The sequence below is a fragment of the Cavia porcellus genome, unplaced genomic scaffold (assembly GCF_034190915.1).
Source record: "Cavia porcellus strain 051 isolate PalLab524CR breed Dunkin Hartley unplaced genomic scaffold, mCavPor4.1 scaffold_4, whole genome shotgun sequence".
NCBI classification, from domain to species: domain Eukaryota; kingdom Metazoa; phylum Chordata; class Mammalia; order Rodentia; family Caviidae; genus Cavia; species Cavia porcellus.
This window is the reverse complement of record NW_026947487.1, coordinates 57944862-57966263: the sequence shown is the minus strand read 5'-3', so window position 1 is coordinate 57966263 and position 21402 is coordinate 57944862. Positions and strand designations below refer to the sequence as shown.

The window sequence follows — 21402 nt, the reverse complement described above, 5'->3', positions numbered from 1 at the left end:
AGCCAGCATGATGAGCTTCTGGAAATTGAAAAGCCCACCATCTTCCCCTTTGGAGTCAGGAAACAGTAAAGACCAGAGCTCTGCTAAAGTGATCCACAGCCATTCTTAGCAACAACATGGTCCCGTGCTCCTCTGACAATGAGAACAGCCAAGTTTGAATCAGGAAAGACACTTGACAGACTCCTCCAGGAGAACCCACCGCAACCGGAGAACCAACAGCGCCAAACAGTAACTCTTCTCCAGTTCTTCTTTTATGTTGGCAGCAATCCTTAGCTGGGCCTCCTACTCAGCATCAGGCTGACTCACTTCAGCTGGTGTTAAGCTGACCATCAGTTTTTAATCCCCCACACCTTGGGTAAAGGAGGTCAAATTATTTTGACTCACGTTGAGAAAGAGAGATTCAGGGTTTGATTTGCTTCAGGTAGAAAGAGAGACAAGAGATAGGACAGAAGATTAGAGACACCATCATTCCAGGATGTTCTGTAGCCTTCTGGTATAAAATTTTTTTCCCCCCAAATGCACAGTATGCCACAATATCCTACTTTGGGATATAATATTCATTCTGTTTTTTTTTTCTTCTTCTTCTTCTTCTTCTTTTTTGGTACCTGGGGATTAAACTCATAACCTTATGCTTACCAGGCAGGTGCTTATGCTGCAGAGCTAAATCCCTGGCCCTCTTTCTTTTTTTTTTAATTTTTAATTTTTTTATTTTAAAGAGAATAAAACAGAACAATGCAAAGCAGAACAGAACAAGGCAAGCGATACAGGACTTCAAAACAACAGGAAATTAACAGTGGCTACCATAATGTCTATTGTTTTCTTTGAAGTAGTTATCCATGCCTTCCCACACAATAAAATCAAACAAAACAAAATAGTATAAAACCAATAAAAACAAAAGAATGAAGGCATTATGGGACTTCAAAGGAAGACAATTGGAAATCAACAAAGGCTATCATAATGTCTCTTGTTTTCTTCAAAATAGATGTCCATACCTTTACACATAATAAAATCAAATAATAGAAAACAAACTAAAGCCAGTTAAAACAAAAGAATGAAAGCATTACAGAACTGCAAAACCAGATAACAGGAAATGAATAATGATTACTATAATGTCTCATTTTCTTCAAAACAGTTGTTCATACTATCACACATAGTAAAATAACAGAACAGAATAAACCCAATCAAAACAAAAGCACTATAGGACTTCAAAACAAGATAATAGGAAATCAACAATGGCTACCAAAATATCTTGTTTTCTTCAAAATAGCTGTTCATACCATCACAGATAATAAAATCAAAACAGAAATAAAATGGAATAAAACCAGTTAAAAGAATGACAGCATTGTAGGGCTTCAAAACAAGATAATAGGAAATCAACCATAACTACCATAATACATCCCATTATGTTCAAAATAACTGCCCATACCATCAGACAGTAAAGTCTAGCAAAACAAGACAGAACAGAACCAAACCTAATAAAATTGTGAAAACAATAGAAAAATTCAAGACAAGACAATAAGAAATTGACAGCGGTTACCACTTCCCTTCCTAGGTGTTTCTTCCTCCATCACTTTTGTAGTATCTATTGTGCTTTTTGTATCTCACTAACTCCTGTTTTTTATGCTAGGGTTCATCTGTATGAATTCATACTGTTTCTCCTATGAACATGATCTCCAGTTATATTCATTTACCTACAAGAGCCTCAAGATTATCCTACTTTATAGCTGTTTTTCTCTGATTTTCAGTTTGTGAATTTCCTGTCAAATTAAATGTTATTTTTGTATACAGTACATTGATGGATCTTGTTTTTTGATTCATTCTGTGTTTCCTTTTATTGCTGAACTGAGGCCATCTACTTAATGATTACAACCAACATACATTGGTTTGCGTCTGCTATGCTGTCCTCCTGTTGTTGGCCCTCCAGTTTTCCCCTTCATTCAATTGCCTGTCCTGTTTGGCGATCCTCCTCTGCTGCTGTTCCTGAAACCATGGTCATCTTTATCTCTCTCTAGAACATACTTTAGCACTCTTCGTAGGGTTGGTTTGGTGGTTATGAATTCCTTCAGCTGTTCTTTATCGTGGAAATATCTTATTTTTCCATCAGTTTTGAAAGAGAATTTTTCAGGGTACATCACTCTGGGTTGGAAGTGATTTTCTTTCAGGATTTGAAACAGTTAACTCCAAATTCTTCTTGACTTGATGGTTTGTATTGAGAAATCTGCCTTGATTCTGATTGGTTTTCCTTTATAGGTGATCTGTTTCTTTTCTCTAACAGCTTTTACTATTTTGTTCTTGTACTGAATTTCTGAGCCCTTGGTTGTTGTATGTTTGGGTGTAAATTTACTTTGGTGATGGCTAATAGTTGGAGTTCTCTATGCCTCGCTTATCCTGATGCCAGATTCTTTTGCCATGTTTGGGAAGGTTTCTGCAATTACTTCTGTAAATAGCCTTTTTACTTCATTTGTGTTGACTCCTGCTTCTTCACTAATACCTATGATTCTTAAATTATTCTTTGCATCATCTTGCAGCCATTGAATTGTTATTTGCTGGCTCCTTGTTATTTTTAAGAGATCTTTCCTTTCATGATCGCTATCTACAATCCTGTCTTCAAGGTCTGAAAGTCTATCTTCAGTGTCTTTCAAGCAGTTTTGCCAGTTTTGATCATCTTTTTAATTTCCTGTATCTCTCTTTGACTCTGTTTCACACATTGTAATTCCTTTCTATATTGTTCAAGTTTCCATCATTTTCCTATGCTCCTCATTTTTGACTATATCTCCTTTACATATGCTGAATGATGCTTTCATTATGTTCGTGATTTCTTCTTTTACCTGAGACATTATTTTTGATTTGATTACTTTTACAGTCTCATGAAGTTGTTTGTTTACTTCAGTTGCTATCCTGTTGGAGATATCAGGTGTGTGACTTCCATTTTCTTCCATGACTGTGTCTCTCAGACCTGTTCTGTGTGGGCTAGTTGTCTGAGATTGCCTTTTGCTTCTTCCTCTTGACACACTCATGGGTTCCTCCCAAGCAGGTTGTAGAGTCTCAGGCAATTCTCATGTTGGCTGCTTCTTCACAATGTAGGGGAATGGGACTCCAGGTTTACAGGGAGGTAGCAGACATGGAGCAGTCTTCTCCAGATCTGTGTGGCTACACTGGGCTTCCCCAGTTGGTCAGGGTTGCGTGGTGGAGGGTGCTTCCCTCAGCCTGCATGTCTACACCAGGATTCCTGCAATGGTGGTGGGCACACAGAGGTGTGTTTATCTGATTCTCCTTTTTGGCGGTGGCTACCTGAAGGAAGCAAGGGCTTCCAGTGGTGGCCTGCAGATGCGTGGGGCTTACCTGGCTGCATATACCTGCTCCTGCTAGCTGCCTGCACAACAGTTAAGTCTTCTGATGGCAGTGGCCAGCAGGTGGAGACTGATCTGGCTAGTTCTCTCTGCTCACCCTGGCTGCCTACAGAAATCAAGTCTTTTGATGGCCAGGGCCAGCAGGCGGAGGCAAAGGATATCATTTTCTATGTCCCAACATTATGAGGGGGTTCTCAGACCTCTGTTATTTCATTTACGTATGAAAGATGCCCTTATCACTCCTGAGATCCCAGGGGTTTAGCAGCTGTTTATGTCTAGAAACAGGTCTGAGGAACAGATGTACACATTTCACAATCTTATGGCCAGTGACCAGAGACTTAAAAAAAAAAATTAAAACCTCACCTGAAGGACTGCACTGTGCCTGCTTCTCCCAATGCATCTTTATCTTTTGCTTAATCTGTCTTCTAGTATAGGACAGCCTTTAATCATTGTTTTGTAGGTTTTACTGCCTTCTGTAAATGGAAGAAAGGGTAGCTTATTTGATCATAGGCTCCAAACCACTTTACATGCTTGCCTTGAAAATTAATTAGCTAACCAACAGAGTAAAGGTGCATTCTTACTACTTTGTTTTATTTCTGAGTCTTTTTCTTTACTATGCTCGTGGTGATTTTGAAAACTAAACTGTCCATTCAAAAAACCATTAGCTTTGAACAACCATTAGCTTCCCTGAAGACATTTGTGTGTAATTCATCCTTTTATCTCTCCAGTGTACCTGGTGGAGTGTCTTCCACACAGGAGACATTAATAAGTATCCATTGAAGAAAGATTGAGTGGTTGAGAGCCTCCAGCATCTGATACATGATACATATGACCCTTAATAATGATGATACCGGCTCCCTGGCTACTGGTTAGATTTATTGTGTTTGAGTTTTGCAATGCAGTTTTTGAAACTTAGATTATATGCTTCAGAGAATCAGGGACTGTGGGCTTTTAGTGTTTTTTTTTTTGTCATTTTATTACTACCATTTAATTTTTTTGCTAGATACCATTTCATAAATATTTACCAAATGAATGAATAATGGATTCTGAAAACTATATCATGTAATATTGGCAATAGGTTTTTTAAAACAAATGCAATTAAAAGTTGAAATAAATAACAGAAAAGGGTACTTTGTGTGTTTCAAATTACTTAATATATATGCGCTTTGGCAACAGTCAAGAATTTTTTTATTGTTCTGTTTCCACTTTAAAACTTTATTTACCTCCGAGGTTTAGTGTGTTTTGTTATGTATGGTAGATTTCCTAAAGTGTGACTTTCTGACTTCCAGAAGAATTTTATCATTAAGGTGATATTTTTGTAATTTAAGGAAAAGATACAGATTATAGAACATTAATATAGAATTGTATTAAGTTCATTTACTTACTCTTCTTTTGTAAATAGGCTTTGTATTATTTTACGAAATTGTCCCACAGGCAGATTTCACAGTGTAAAGCTGGGAGAATCTTGGGAACTACTGAACTGGCTCAGGATGTGTTCAGGAGATTAAGGTTTGGATCGGTAGGGACTTGTTTCCAAACATTTGTCCTTGGCATAGTGTTTGCAAGGCTTACCACATGTTTGAAAGCTAAATTTAGTGTAGGTGGTCAGTGCTTGCAGTTTGAAAAAGTTTTATTTTATTATGGTAAGAACACCACACAAGAGCTACTCTTAGTACCTTTGTAAGAGGATGTCACTAACTGTAGATACTAGGTTGTTTAGCATATCTCTTAGCACTTACTCAGCCTGTGTAATTGAAACTTTATGCTGGTTGATTGGCAGTTAATCATTTCTCCCTCTCCTAACCTCTAATAATCATTATTCTACACTGATTCTATAAGTTTGGCCATTAGGCTTTTATTTTTGTTTGTTTAACAGCTGTTCTGTTGGTATCCTGATCATATTTTAGACTGCAGTTTTGTCAGTAACCTGTTTGCAAAATGACCTTGCTTTCCCTTTTGTTCGTGAACAACCATATGGATAAGGAACAGTTGAGGCTTTCAGAGCTGGTAGAAATCATGTAAAAAACTCAGTTTGAAGGACTAAATTGGGTTGTGTCTGGTCTGAGGAGGAGATTTGCTGCCAGTGCATGAGTGTTTTCCTAAGTGTTTGTGATCAGAAAATTCAGAGCTTTGATTTCTGTGTTAGCCTTAAGTCTGCCCTTTGGCACCTTCATTTAGTGACTGGATCATTCAAGGCTAAGCCTCACGGGCTAGCATCTCTCTGATAATAATATAAAATGCGTTGATGTTGCAATCTTAGCTCACTGTACTGATTTGGGCATGATTAAAATCTCAAGTGCTTATATTAATATGGGTTTTCTGTTTCTGTGTACAGTAGCTCATTATCTCACTGTTTTCCAGTTTGCTGTTTTTTGCAAACAAAGATGGAAAATTGCTGATGAATTTTTTTTTCTGTCAGCATGAAGGTGTTTTTTTTTTTTTTTTTTTTTGCTTGAGAATATGAGATGAGCACCAGGCAAACGAATGCAAACATTACAGTTTATGTGGACTCTAGTCTGTTGTCATGTCAATCTTGTTATTTAAGTAAATAGTGTGCAGCGTTTTGCAGATTCAGCAGCCAATGTGCTGCGAGCTATTTTTGTTTTAGTCACATTATTGGCTAGTAACAGTATTAATGAGACAATAATTGGGAAATAGTAGTCATTGTTCTCATAAAACATGATCCTTGCATTGGAATTACAGCCAGGCAGAGGAGTTGCGTATGCACAGTAAAGGGAGGAAAGGATGAGTGGCCAGTGTTCCCACCTTCTAAATTCATCAGACCCCTGCTGCTTAAATTGTCCCAGCTGTTAATGCTGGAGCCATTACAGTAATGGACTCGGCAAATGAAGGAGAACGAAGACACGCACACTTTATTACCAGAGGGGCAATTTTCTCTTCATCTATAATAGCAGCGGTGCCTCATATTGATCAGACCATCAAGATACTAATCCTCTGTAAAATTACTTGTTATAACTGAAAATGTGTTAATCCAAATCAGTCTGTGTCCTGACTGTCTACTTACTATTGAATACAGACTATTAGATGGTTTATTTTTCATGATTTAGAGCCTTAGCTCTGAAAATGGCTGGCATTTCCTTTGCAACACTGAGTGCTTAATCTTAGCTATAGCCCAGGGTTGTCTTTTTGTTTTAAGCAGAACATCACCCACTTAATTAAGGAGTGAGTGTCTATCTTGCTGTCTGAGTTATGCTGGTGTTTTATGTTCCTCTAGATTTATTATGCAACTTGTTTTACATTCAGTCTGTGGTTGTGCTGTAAATAAAAATAGGCCCACCTTGCACATATTAGAAATTTGCAGGTAGCAAATGTCAATAAGTACCAGGGATATAAGGTTCTTTGATTTATATTTCAGGCACCAGGTTGTGCTTTGTAGATTGACCTCACCGGCAGCATGCATCCTGGTGTCTCCTGTGTAGCAGATGTGCTTTTGCGTCGTTGTCTGAGAAAGTTTATGGTTATTTGTACATCCTTGCTTCAGTAGATTGCTTTTTAGACAATGAGGCATACCCACTCCCCTCTTGTGTTTTGTGAGAAATGACTACAGATAGACATTATAAGAAGACCTGTTAAAAACTGATTTTTATCTTCCTTCCTATTTAGAATTTTTGGAACTGCTCTATAAAATTTCCTCTCATTTTTCTTGCAATCTCTTTCTAAATACCTTTTATGCGCATTCATTTACAGTCTCAAATGCTCTCATGGCAGTATTTTTATTTACTTTACTATATTTTAATATACTGCTGTTACTGAAAGCATTTTTATGGCATTCTCTGTAGAGTTTATTGAGAAGTGTTTAAATAGTACTTTTTGGGGGGCCAAAACTTGTGTTACAGGTTAGAGATTGAAGGATAAATAAAACATAATCTTTGTTGTGAGGACCTCAGTTTAGTAGCAAGATAGGAATATTAACAAGTGATTATGATAATAAGTACAGTGACTGCTGAAATCCACTGTGAAGCTCATTCTTGGCAGGTGACACCACTTATGGGTACCAGAGTAAAATCAGCCCCAGTTTTTGTTGCTGTGTTACCAAAAGTAGAAGTCTGCTATTTAATCATGCCTTAAGCCGGGCTTCAGAATGACTTCTAGCTACTTGCAAGAAATCTCTTCTTGCTTCCTAGAAGACATGTTTACTATCCCCTGGGGATAGTCAAAGGAAGGATTTCCAAAAATATTTCGATCAGTGACCATCTTTGGATGTGTGGAGGTTTTCCCAAGGAGACTGCTTTAAAGAGGATAGTCCTTGTTTTATTGCTTATGTTCTGACATTTGTATTATAAATCCACATTATTGCTTTGGAGTGTAATTTATCAGGAGAAACAGTAACCCAGGGTGCTTAAGAGCAAGGATTTTGGAGCCAGGATGCTGTGTTTTTTTCCTTAGCTCTGCTACTTATTAGCTGAATGGTCTTGGGTAAGTCTCTTAATCTCCATAGACCTCATTCCTTTTCTGTGAAATGGGGATAATAATAAGTGTGAAAATTAAATGATTTAATATATGTATAGCATTTGGAATAGTGAGAGACTTATACAAATGTTAGCCTTTTTTTTTTTTTTACTGTGCATGTGACCGTAAAGTAATGAAGTTATTTTTCACATGTGAATTGAGACAGCTCTGTAAATGTATAACCACATGTATGTTATAAAATAGGGAAACATTCTTTTTTCTTCTTTTTTTAGTAAAGCATTTCTTACCAAAAATATTTTTTTCTGGTTACATAATAGTATATTTTAGAAAAACTAAAACAGAAAAATACCAAGCAGGAAAAAAAAAGTTTTTAATAATTTTTCAGAAATTACCATGGTTATTTTATATTGATATATTGTTTAGAATATTATTATGCTTGTTGTATGTAACTATATATGTACTATATGCTGTATGATCCCCATTTTATTTGAAATATATTTGTGATCTACATTTATAAAAATATACTTTAGACAAAGGTTGGAATTTTACTATATATATATTTTTTCTTCTTTTTCTTTTCCTTTCTTTTCTTTTGAGATAGGCTGGTCTTGAACTCACTATGTAGCCCAGGCTGGCATTGAACTCAAAGCAGTCCTCTTGCCTCAGCCTCCCAAGTGCTGGGATTACAGGTGTGTGTCATCACACCCAGCCTACTGCGTTTATTTTCTGATTTACTTTTTTTTTTAACTTTAAATAATATACAATATGTTGTGAATGTTTTCCATGTTATTATAATATATAATATTTTATCATATGAATTTTCCTCTCCTATTACAGATTATCATTTCGTGAACTTTATTTTTGTTTGTTTGTTTTTTGTGGTGTTGAAAATAGTTAACTGTATCTTTATTCTACCCTTCTTTTTTTTAATTCTGAGACGGAGCTTGCTAGATTGCTCAGGCTGGCCTGGCACTTACTGTCCTACTTCAGCCTCCTGAGCAACAGAGATTACAGGTGTGTGTCACTGGGCCCAGTTATTTTATATTGCACAAAAATCTCTGTAATTTTGCACAACTAAATAAAAAGAAGACAAACTATGTCTTCTTTGTAAAGCTATTTGTTCTCATTGGCATCACTTTCATGGTTGACATTTGATAATTTCCAGTGTAAAAAGAGATACATGAGAGTTCTCTTGGTACACCCTTCCTAACACGGGGAATGACTGTCTCATAGGGCAAAAAATATTTGTCAAATTGAAGAAGTAGCAACTTATTGCAGGACTAACTTGTATTTTCTTAATTATTATAGTTGGATGAATTTTCTATCATGTTTATTGACCAAATAGTTTTCGTGAATTTATAGCATTTGTTTGGCCTGGCAATGTGGTACACAGTGTGATCTCGGAATTTGCAAGGCAGAGGAGAGAAGATGAGACTTTCCAGGCCAGCTTGTTCCACGTAGTGAGTTTAAGGCTAGTCTGACATAATAGGTAGACTCTGCCTCAAAAAAATAAAACAAAGCAGAGCAAAACAAAACAAAAATGTAGTCTTTGTTCATTTTGTTATTATGTTTGTCTTTTACTGATTTGTAAGATTGACAATATCAGCTTTTGTTAATCATGTGACGAAAGTACTTTTCCTAGTTCGTTTCTTGCCTTTTACTTTTTCATATTTGTTATTAAAAAGTTTTGTCTGTGTATCATTTATGTATAGGAATGCTTTTCCTGCCTCAATATTAGATTAATGGTGACCTGTGTCTGTTCTTCTAGTTATTTTATGTGAGTTTCTTTTCATGTAAATCTTATAATGCATCTAGAATTTAGTTGATGTTTGGTATAGAAAAGTTCTATTCCTTCCCAAATGCCACCCAGTTATTTCTGCTACCTTATTGACTTTATCTGTTACAGACTGATTTGAATACCCAAATTCTCAGGTCAACTTGGTACTTCATTACTTCATTCTTTTTTTTTTTTTTTGACTTTTTGAGCCAGAGACTCACTTTGTAGCTTCGGCTGATGTCAAACTCACAAGACTCCTCCTGCTTCAGCTTCCTGAGTGCTGGGATCACAGGCATGCACCACCATGCTTGGCTGTTGTTCATTATTCTTAACACTTTTAATTACCTTAGTTTATGGTACCTTTCAAAATACAGCAATACAAGGCCACACAATTCTTCTGTTTCCAAACATTCCTTGGCTCTTTTCTTGGCAAGGCAGCAATATTTTTTCCAGATAAATTTAAAAATCACTTTTTCAAGAGCTCTCATGTGCCCCCACATCCCTTTGGTATTACACCTATTTCAGTAAATTTATAAATTAATTTGGAAAAGATTGAAATATTTATACCAAATATTTTCTCTTATTCAATGGTGTTACCTGTCTTCAAATTTATTTCAGTTTTCTTTATGGTCTTCAGAAAATTTTGTGATTCTATTTCTTTAGACATTATTTTGTTACCCTTTTGAGTGTATTTCTATATGCATTTTTGAATTTTTGATTACTGTCGCAAATGGGATGGTTATTTTTTTAAACTGATACATAAGAAGGCTTTGTGTACATGTTTTTTATATTTGACCACAGAACAGAATGCATTCTTTTTAAATTTTTAACTGGTGCATGTTAATTAAGGACATCATGCTCATATTCATTGGGGAATTCATACATGTACATAGCACATCTCAGTTCTTTTTTTCCCCTCTGGTCCCCCTCCCCCTGCTTTTTTTGCCAATATCAGATTCATTTATTTGTAAGTCCTTATGAAGTTAATTATTATACAAATAGATTAACAACCAGATTAAAAGGCCAAAAAAGTATCAAACACATAAAACAGTTTTACTAAGTCAAAGTAGTATACTTTTGTGCATTGTTCATGCTAGATTACATTAACTTTGTTTTGCTACTGTGTTTTATTTTGTACTTTATTTATATATTGAGTTTCTCATATAAGAAAAAACCATGTATTATTTAAGTTTGTGTGTCTGATTTGCTTCACTTAACATTATAGTCTCAAGATCCATCCATTTTCTTACGAATGACTCAAGTTTATCCTTTAGGGCAGAGTAGTACTCCATTTTGTATAAATACCACATGTTCTTTATGTGTTCATCTACCGTGGACATATAGTCTGTTACCAAGATTTAACTATTATGAATGGTGCTGCTATAACTGTGGGTATGTATATATCCTTGTGCTGTGATGTCTGTAGCTCTTGGGGAGATTCCTAGGAGAATGGCTAGGTTAAATGGAATTTGTTTTTAGTTTTTTGAGGACCATCCTTACTGAAATCCATAGTGGTTGTACCAGTGTGCCCCCCTACCATCACTGAAGAAGGATTCCTTCTCCTCTGATCTTCTTCTCTGATCCTCCACCTCCCAGCCTCACCAGCATTTGTTATTGGTTGATTTCATGATGGTAGCCATTTTGTCTGGAGTGAGGTGGAATCTCAGTGTTGTTCTAATTTGCATTTCTCAAATGGTCAATGATGTTGAACATTTTTTATGTATTTATTGGCCACTTCTACTTCTTCATCCTCGATGTATCTATTGACAGAAAGCATCTTACACTTCTAATATTTTTGGTTTATTTTCTTTGGCTTTTAAAATATAAACTAGATAATTACTTTTTTTGTAAATATAATTTGGTCTTCCCTTTTCAATAGTTACAATCTCTTTCTCCTTGTCTTTTTTTTTCTTATGATTTTACATTGTTTAAAACTTCTAGATGGCAGTGGCAATAACAGTCATACCTTTAATAGTTACATTTTTATTAAATATAATCAGAGCCTTGGCCATAATCTTTGATTCTTTAGTTTTTAAACTTTTTCTTAAGGGACTGACATGGAATTTTGTTGTTTTTTGATAGCTGTTTACAGGATAATGTCTTTATTTCTATTAACAAACTATAATTTATATAATAATTTCCCATAATGATTCCTTGGGGTAAATCCTACTTGGTTACATTAATATACTGCTGAATTCAGTCGTGTTAGTATTTCATTTAGCAAAGTAAAATGAATCTTTAGTGGTGCTTCTTGTAGAAGCTGAAGGTGGTACCCCTAGAGATACATCTGAATCCTTGAATAAGGTATATTTAACATGCGTGTAGTGGTCGTAGTTCAAACTATAGTTGGTAAAGCCCAGTAGAGCACTAACTTAGGGGATAGGTTACTAGCAGAGGGATGTAAAGTAAATAAAACACATTCTTTTTTACTTTGTTATGTCAGTTTTGGTATCATAAAATGAATTGCTGTTTTCCTCCTCATTCTATCCTGAGGCCATTATAGTGTATTAGAAATGTTGGTTCTGGAAGGTTGAAATATCTTCTAAAAGTCTTCTATAATGTTGAAGAAAGTAATTTTTGGAAGACTTTTCTAACCTTTTCTATTTAAATTTCTTTTCTCTGTCTCTCTCTGTTTCTTTCTGTCTGTCTTTTGGGTGGGGGGTGGCACTGGGTACTGACCCAGCACCTTCTCCATGTTTAGCAGGCTCTAACCTTTGAATTATATTCTCCAGCCTTATTTAGTTTTCGTTTTCTTCACTATTACTCTTTGGTCCTTATGGTTTTTCAGATAAGGTTTTGCAAATATGTTGATATATGACATCACACTTTCTCATTTTACAATTAGAAATTTCACAGCTAAGTATGATGGTCTACAGCTATCATTTCAGCTTTATGGGAGACTGAGGCAGGAGGAGCACAAGTTTAGGCTCAGCGGGGTCTGTTTAGTGAGAGTATCAAAATTTAAAGATAAATAAATAGATAATAAATAGGCTGGGAATATAACTCAGTGTGACTCCCCAGTACTGCTAAGTCCCCCATTACATTTTATACTTCCTTTTTAACTATATCTACTTTTAGATTATAACTTCTATATTTAAGTCTTCTTTTAGTAAGTGGATTAGCTGGAAGTGGTGGTGTAAACCTGTAATGCCAGCACTTGGGAGGCTGAGGCCGGATGATCATCTTGAGTTCAAGGTCAGCCTGGGCTATGTTAAGTGAGTTCAAGGTCAGACTGTACTACATATTGGGCTTCTCTCTCAAAAAAAAAAAAAAGGGTGGATTATATTTAGCTGTTTGTGGTGATGACTGTCTGGAATTCCCACTGTAGGAGGCTGAGGCAGTTCCAGCCCAGCCCATTTCAGTGAGACTTGTAGACAAAAAAAAAGAGTGAAGGCCCTGAGTTGAATCTCCAATACCTCCCTCCCTGATTGATTATATTCACTGGTAGTTTATTAACTTCTTTAAGCCCATTTTGAATTTGTGTTCTAATTTATTTCTACCTTATTTTTGTTTTCCCTTGCTTTGTTTCAGCTTTTTTGGGTAACTTCTTGAGACAAATACTTAGTTTTCATTCTTTTTTGTTTTTATAGATAATGTTTCAAAATCTTAAAATCTTACTTTCTGTGTTCCTGGAGCAGGTTACAGGTGAGGCTGGCTGCAGTGGGAGGATTGCGTCCCTGGCCATTGGGAACTACACTTTCGCTCACGAATGCCATTTCTGAAGCATCACTTTGCATGAGCCCTTTCATCTGTTTGATGTCTCACCAGTAAAATGAGAATCACTATCAGCTTCTCTCTGTGCTTAGTCTGATTAGTTGTTAAAAAAAGATAATGCCTATAAAAGAACATTGAACATTAATAATGTTGTGTAGATAAAAGTTTGATCTGAGGGGCTGGAGGCATGGCCAGTGTTAGAGCATGCATTTATCATGCACAAGGCCTTGTGTAGAAACAGTGTGATTTAAAGTAGAAGGCTTTTAGTATTCTTGTCATATCCATCAATTAGCAACTTCTTAAGAGTAGAAACTATTAAAAAAGTACTTGTGTCCCCTGAAATCTGAAAAAAGAACTTTATTGACAGATACACATTATTTGTTGATTGAGTGTTTTCAGAGATTCACTTCTTAATGTTCCATTGCTGACTGATCCTTGAGTGTCCTGAGACCTCAGGACCTGGCCCCCAAACATATTGCTGGGACCAGTTTTCTTGGGGGTGACAGAGGTAGAACAACACACAGTGTTTGACATGTGTAGCCTCTGATGTAAACCTTGAGATGCAGTTAAATTTTCTCTAGAAGGATGCCAGAGACACACTGTATAGACTAGTAAACTACTGTAATTGATATAAATGGATTGCTAAAAATTCATTTCCATTTTTGTAATTCTTAGAGCTGCTATTTTTAATTTTAATTTTGTAACTTATGCAGTGGCAGTATTGTAGCCAATGAGGTTTATACGAGATGCAATTATTGCTAATTAAAAACTAATTTTAGTTTTGTTTAGAGGAAAATATGATTATTCATTACTTTTATTGAGGTTTTTTTTTGTTTTGTTTTGCACTGGAAATCAAACTCAGATTGCTTTTAATTTATTTTGTTCATTAGTATGGAGTGGTGATATTGTATTAAGTATCTTCTATTTACTTGAGGTTTCCCAAGTTCTGTGGGAAAAAGAATGCGATATGATGTGTTAGAATGACAAAGTTTTTTTTTGGACATTGCTAAACAGTATCTAAATGCAGAGTGATACTGTTTTCTTGTGTGTTTAGCATTCTCTTTCTGAATATTATTCACTGAAAGATTTTGTAGAACTATTGACATTTCAGCATTGACTTTGAGTAGAGTATTTGCAGTGTACCTCTCTTCTCTTAAATATTTACTGCAGCAGAAAAAACTTTTGAAAACAAAGATACTGCTTTTAAAGCTTTCTGTAAAACTTTGTATTTCAGATATTGGATGGTTAAATTCTGCTATTTTTATTTTTTTGGTGGTATTGGGGCTTGTAATCCTAGATGTTCATTGTGAACTATATTCCCAGTCCTTTTTCTGTTTTCTAATTTTGATTTTAATTTTTTTCCTTTTTTCTTTTTTGTCTTTTTACTTTTTATCAGTACTGGGATCGAACTCACGACTGCCTGCTTACAAGGCAGGCGCTTATGCCGCTGAGCTAAATCCCCAGCCCCTTGATTTTAATTTTAATTTTGAGACAGGATCTTGCAAAGTTGCACAGGACTTGAACTTGTGATCTTCCTGCCTCAGCCTAGTAGGGTGCTATGGCTACATTTTTTAGAGCTTAAACTCCAAATATTTATAAAAAGAGTTTCATCAGAGAAATGCTAATTTTATAGTATTCTGTTAGACCAACCAATCCTTGAGAATTTTTCTCAAGTCTTTTCACATTTATGAAGCTTTTCAGGATTTTTCCCTTCATCTGCTGACCTTACTTCTTATATCAGAATGTTTGGTTACAAATGGTAGGTGTGTATGGTTGACTTACTGGCATATGGTACCATTTGGTCATATTAAATTTGGCATTCTGTTGCTTGTATCTATTAGCTTTTAATCTAATTCTATGTTCCTTAAGGTTATTATAAGATCTTTCTGTTAAAAAACCACATTGTAAATTTATTTTTTGTGTCTAGCAAGGTATTAAAAATATGATTGACTATCAATATTTCTTGTCAAAAATTAGCATATGTAGACTAGAAGTTGAGAATTTTTTCTTTTGTTTTACTTCAGAGAATACTTAGTTAACCTTAATTCTCGATGTGTTCTTTATTGACAGTAGAGAATATTTTCAGTAAAACCATATGACTGAAAAAGTCCCAGGAAACTGTTTCTGTAGCCATAGGAAAATCTTAGGTTTTGGCAGTCCATTTCCTATCACTGTGTTTTTTAAGAGTTATGTCTGAACCACCTAGTGTCCCGATTCATTTTGCCATTTCATCTACTGCTCTTCCTCCTATTTTTATTTAAGACTATAAAGTTACTTTAGTGTAACTGCTGCTGTCACCTTTGCCCTTAGCTAATCAAATAGTTTACCTTGAGGGAAGCATTTATCTCCCACTTTCATTATTATTATTTTTGTAGCTGTAAAGATATATATTTTATGTCTGCAGAAGGCTGTAACAGTGAAACGAGGTATTGATCTGCTGTATTTAGCAATTTCTTTCCACCTTGGCATCAATAGCATGTCAGCATCTGTCTGTACCGTGGTTGACCTCACAAATAGCTCTTTATGCTCCCATTGGATTCAAATGATATACTATGCTGAAAACTAAATCAATGAATGATTATAAAGTTTTTAGTATTATTTCATGACCTCGAGGCAACTGGTACTTTTTGCACTGAATAGTTCCATGTTCAATGAATATAGTAAAATGAATGTGTCTGGCCTTTGTTCAGCCAAAAGGAAGAAAACAGGGTACATGCTTGGGATACTCTTACTTACAAACGAATGTTCTCCAAGCATGCAGGCACTTCAGTGGAGCATCTCACCTTTACAGGATCAGATGAAGCAAAGCAGCACCTGCATTTGACTTCATTCCTTGCTCCCCACTACAAGTATATAGCAGCAGTTTCTAAAGTTGTTAGAGCTATAGTCACATGGTCTCTTCCTTTCACTGACAAAAGTAAGACAAAAAACTAAAACAGTGATATGGCTCTGTCACCATATCATTGAGGACCTAACAAGAAAAGCACAAGGAAAAAAGAAGGAGCATAACTGTGGTCTAGGTCTGATGGGACTCCTGGTGGCTCTCAGCACCTAGAACAAATACTAGGAGATTTGTTCTAGGTGCTGACCATCAGCTCACCTCACTTGTAGTTCTGCTATCCTCCACTGATAGAGGGAACACTGAAATAGCATGTGTTACTAATTCATTTGCTTTTGAATGTTGCTGAATCCAGCAGCTTCTTTTAACTTTGTTGAATCATACATTCAGATGAAAGAACCTCCTAAATATTAAAATTGACCTCTGGGATATGTAGAAAGATGGAAGAGATTAAAAGCAGGTGAATGGGGATGATGAAACACAAGAGTTGTCGTCCTTATCTTTTGGCGATCTGAATCAAATGTATTTTTCTTTGACAGATGCCATTCTGATGCATTCTTTTGTCAGCCCAGTGGAAAATTTCATAAGGAGTATTGGGGAATTCACATACTGATTTTCTTTTTCCTTTTTTTATCGGTACCGGGGATCGAACTCACGACCACCTGCTTGCAAGGCAGGTACTTATGCCGCTGAGCTAAATCCCCAGCCCCCACATATTGATTTTCATTGAGTATTTACCTAAAAAACTGTTTTGCTCAGCATTATCAAATCCAAAATGTATCTATTTGTATTATTCCTTCCAATTGCCCTTCTCTTTCTCCTAGTAAGATGGTTAAATTGGGGGACATGAGAAATGGGTTTGGTGATCACAGGCTTATGTCCAGTTAGTTTCTTTCTTTTTTTTTTTTTTTTTTTTTGTCTTTTTCATTTTTATCGGTACCAGGGATCGAACTCACGACCGCCTGCTTGCAAGGCAGGTACTTATGCCGCTGAGCTAAATCCCCAGCCCCATCCAGTTAGTTTCTTGTCCTGTATGTCATCTATGTGATAGCATGAAATGAGGATCCCTTCATGTAAACTCACAGAGCAGGAGACCTTGAGGAAGGAATTTAGTTTGACTCTTTGCATTTGGAATTGAGTATAAACTCAGGCACCATAATTTTCTGTTGTATAGACTTTACTGATCATTAATAATTTGAGCACTGTTTATCCACAAAGTAGGTTTTATTTGATCTCCTAAGGGACCTATACCTCTTAAATTCATGGTATTCTTTTGTTATTCACTATTGATTTGTGACTGATTAACCAAACTGTGTTTGAAGTATAGTAATTTAAATTTTGTTATGTACTGTCCCTCGGGAATATGAATGTTATTAGTTGACTGTTGTCTAAAAGAGTACATCCCTTTATTTGTCCTGTATCAGTTTACATTAAACTTGAAGGTTCATGACCTAGGTTCAGAATACAAGGATTTGGGAACAAAGTTCCCACTTCTGAATTCATCCTTTGTGGTTTACTTAAAATAACTTATCTGCTATCTGCACCTGTATTTATTCTTGTTGCTAAAAAGTAGGACAGTTAGTTGACCTTTGTCCATAGAAGCTTCAATGATGCAATGTTTTGGGTTGGTTTCTTATAAATAATGGGTTATTGTCTCTTCCCAGGCTCACTTAAGAGAGTGGGTATTAGGGATCAGAGTTTAGAGTTGATTGTAGTAATGTGGTTGATATAAACCAACCTTTATGTATAATATTCATTTCTAGTTCACACCACTTGAGGCTGTCTCTGATGAAGCTACTTAGGGCTTATTTGTGGTTGGACATGCTGTTTTTGGAGAAAAAGATAAAAGAAGACCTGCTCAACTTAATTCTTGATTCTAGTCAGTCATTTTTGGTGACAATGTTATGGTAGCTAAATAGGGTAAGACATTTCTTTTTACTCAATAAATACAAAGAAAGATCTTTGTAGATTCTATGTTTTATTTATTTTTATTTTTTTGGAATCAAACTTATGACCTTGCACTTGCCAAGGAGGCGCTGTGCCACTGAACTATATCCCCAGCCCAATGTGTTAATATACATACATCTGAAAAGTATCATGTTCTAACTTAAAATTGTATAAGATATACTGTGTCAAATGCTGGCTCTGAATCATTTGTGGACTTTGATTTTTATAAATGAACTAAAAGTTACAAAGTATGTTGAACAAATAATTAGGTACTAAAATTATATTATTTTCATTAAGATCCTAGATGAAGCTATATTCTTAGTTATTGCAATAGTATGATAATAAGATGAAACGAGTTCTTTTTAAAGATTATTTTCTCTTAATGACATTTATGAACTTTTTGAAACTGATAGGTGGGTTTTCCTGTGTGATTTGGAATTATACAATTTATTAGAAACTTCCTAAAGAAGAAAAAAAATAAATTTTGTATTTTCTTTCTATTTTTGGGTTCTGAGAATATGAATGCATCTGAGGCTATGTACATGTCTAAAAGCATAGCATGCTTAAAACCATGGCTGAAGAGTTATGCTTAACTGTATACTTTGCATGCATTTGTGATTTGAAATAGGAAAAAAGTCAAATTTGAGACAGCTTGAATGGCATGCTGTCAGTTTGGAGCTTCGTGAATTGGCAATGGTCTCATTTAGGACCTTCAGATGTGTCTCTGCCTGGACAGAATGAGAACGGTTTGCATGTTCTGGTGGAGACAGCCACTCCTTGCCGCTTCACAATAGGCAGTGGTGCATGACAGTTGCCCTTCATTGCTGGCTTCTTAGAGCTTAACCTCTGACCCTCCACTTAGCCGCTGCGCAGCAGTTGGAACAGGTTGGAGATGTTGGTGAATGACGGGCAGTGGCCTGCAACGTGCTTGTCATTATTTGACTGTCAAAAGGAGCCTGCCATTGGTTTCCATCAAGGTTTGAAACCTCTGTGCAGCAGTCCATATTACTTGGCTTCCAAAGCTGTCAACAGGATGATCAAGTGTGCATAAAAAATCAGAGTGCTGAATATGTCTTCAATCAGGAGCTAAAAGTTTTTCCCTCTTCTTTTTCTTTTTTTTCTTTTTCTCTTTCTCTTTTTCTTTTGTTTAAATATATTCAGATGACTTTCACAGGGCCAAGAGGTTGAATTTTTTGCCACGGTGAGGAAAGTGAACTGTTGTCTCAAGAGGTCTAAGTTTCAGATAGCACAGTTTAGATGTGAGCAGTTCTGCCAGTTAAACTCTCCGACTTGTCTTGCATATTCTATCAGTTTTCAGCTTTTGGTTTAAGGGACTGCATACTAGCCCTCTGGTCCCTGGAGTTAGCCCACAAGATAGAACGTTTACTTTGGACTTCATGTAATATTGCAAAGGGGCAGAGAGGTCACTTCATATGATCCTAAAGCAGGAATTGAACCTTAATAAATAACAAGAGGGGTACATGATTAGTATCCTATTTAAGATATTTTTCCCTCCATAGAAATATCAAACATAGGAAGTTGAACTTGCTAGCAACTTGTTCAAGTTGAAGAAACTTAAGAGGTCAGTCTTACCCTTATGCATTTATGTAGTTTTTAGATATAAAAAATATGACTATGAAAGCTATCTGTGTTAGTCAGCTTTCTGTCACTGTAACATACTTGACATACTCAATCAGCTTCTAAGAGAAAAAAGTTTATTGTGTTTCAGTTTTTGAGGGTCCTGCTTTTGGGTCTGTGCTGCGGCAGCACATCGTGGCAGGAGTCTGAAAGGGAGCAAAGCTGCTCTCACCTCATGATTGGGAGGCAGAGAGAGAAACAGAGAGTGCTGGGATTTAACTGTCTCTTTCAAGGGCAGGCCCCCAATGATCCAGAGGCCTCTCTCTAGCCTCCTCCTCCTAGTGTTCCAGTAGCACCTCCCCGAGGACCCAGCTTCCAACAGAGGGCCTTTTTGAGACATTTGAAGTCCCAATGACAGCCCATCTTTTCTTTCTTCTTCTTCTTCTTCTTCTTCTTCTTCTTCTTCTTCTTCTTCTTCTTCTACTTCTCTTTGTCTTCATCTTTATCGTCGTCGTCTTCTTTTTTGAGAGTTAGAATTGAGAAGCACCTTGAAGTAATGGAGATGGAGGGATAAACCTAACAGTATTTCTCAACTGTATAGAAAGTTCTGGTAGATAAACTAGCATTGTGTAGTGGGTGGTGTGGGAGTTGTATTATCTGAGTTTTAGTTCTGCTTCTGTGTCAGCATGGTAAATCCATTAACCCTCAGTCCATTTCCTCATCTGCAAAAATAGGGATGCTACTGTTCTGAATCCGAAAGGAGATCTGTTTATGAAATACTAGGCTTTGTGAAGTTCATGGGCTCCCAGTCGGCACCCCTCGATCATCTTTTTTGTCCTTTTATTTTACAGCAAATGTTAAGTAGAAAAGATTCATTAAATAATCATAAGGCAGTGCTTGAACTGAAAAAATTACTTAATATAATCTTTATATTTTGACTTTTTCTCTATGTGACTGATTTTTGCTTATGACATACTTTAAGGTAAGCACTAAAACCACAAGTCTGAGTAGCCTGCTTGTCTTTCTTTTCTCTCATTCATTCATTTGTTCGTTCATTCACTTACTCATGAACTTACTAAATATTTGCTGAACTCATTTGCTATGTACCAGGCCCTGTTTTAAGGTTTGGAAGACAGCTATGAACCAGACAAATAGCACCTGCCATTATGGAGCTCCCATTTTGGAAGGAAGACTGGAAAATAAACAAGGGAATACATATCTACTTTTTGTAGTTCTAAATACTAGGAAGAAAAGTAAAGCAGATGAGAGGAAAAAAGAGTGATTTGAGTGGTCAAAGATGTTGAAAGGAGGACCCGTTCCAGTAGAGAACTGACTTTGAGGAGTTCAGTTCAGGAAAACAGAGCTTTGTCCTAATGCCTTTCCTTTGATCTCTGCATCTTCAGGCCACTGCTGTGTTCTGGCCCTGTTTATATCCCAAGTGCTCATTTTCAAGTTCTTCGTTGTCACGTTTAAACATGTAAAGTAGTGGGTGGGAGTATACCTCAGCTGTAGAGCTTATACTTAGCATGCATGAGGCCTTCATTACAATCCCCAATACAGCAAAAGGAAAAATATAGTCACCCCACTGTTTATTGTTTCTCAGAGATTTGCTACTGGCTGCATATTAGAAGTCGGAGCCCAGTCTTGCCATATGGGGTTTCTGTTGCTTCATTCTCGTTGTTTGTAGCCAACTTTTTTCTCAGTCTTCTTACTCTCAAAACTTCATAGCTTATACTCCTGCTGTGAACAAGTTGTATCTCTGTGAA

The 21402-nt window shown here is 36.2% G+C and overlaps 1 protein-coding gene and 1 pseudogene across 8 annotated transcripts in view; both read left to right on the top strand.

The window, feature by feature from the left end:
• The window catches only part of Fto (FTO alpha-ketoglutarate dependent dioxygenase), a 420563-nt gene that overhangs the window by 17682 nt on the left and 381479 nt on the right, over positions 1-21402 (top strand). The window lies entirely within an intron of this gene.
• LOC111753879 (U4 spliceosomal RNA) lies at positions 13974-14053 on the top strand (annotated as a pseudogene).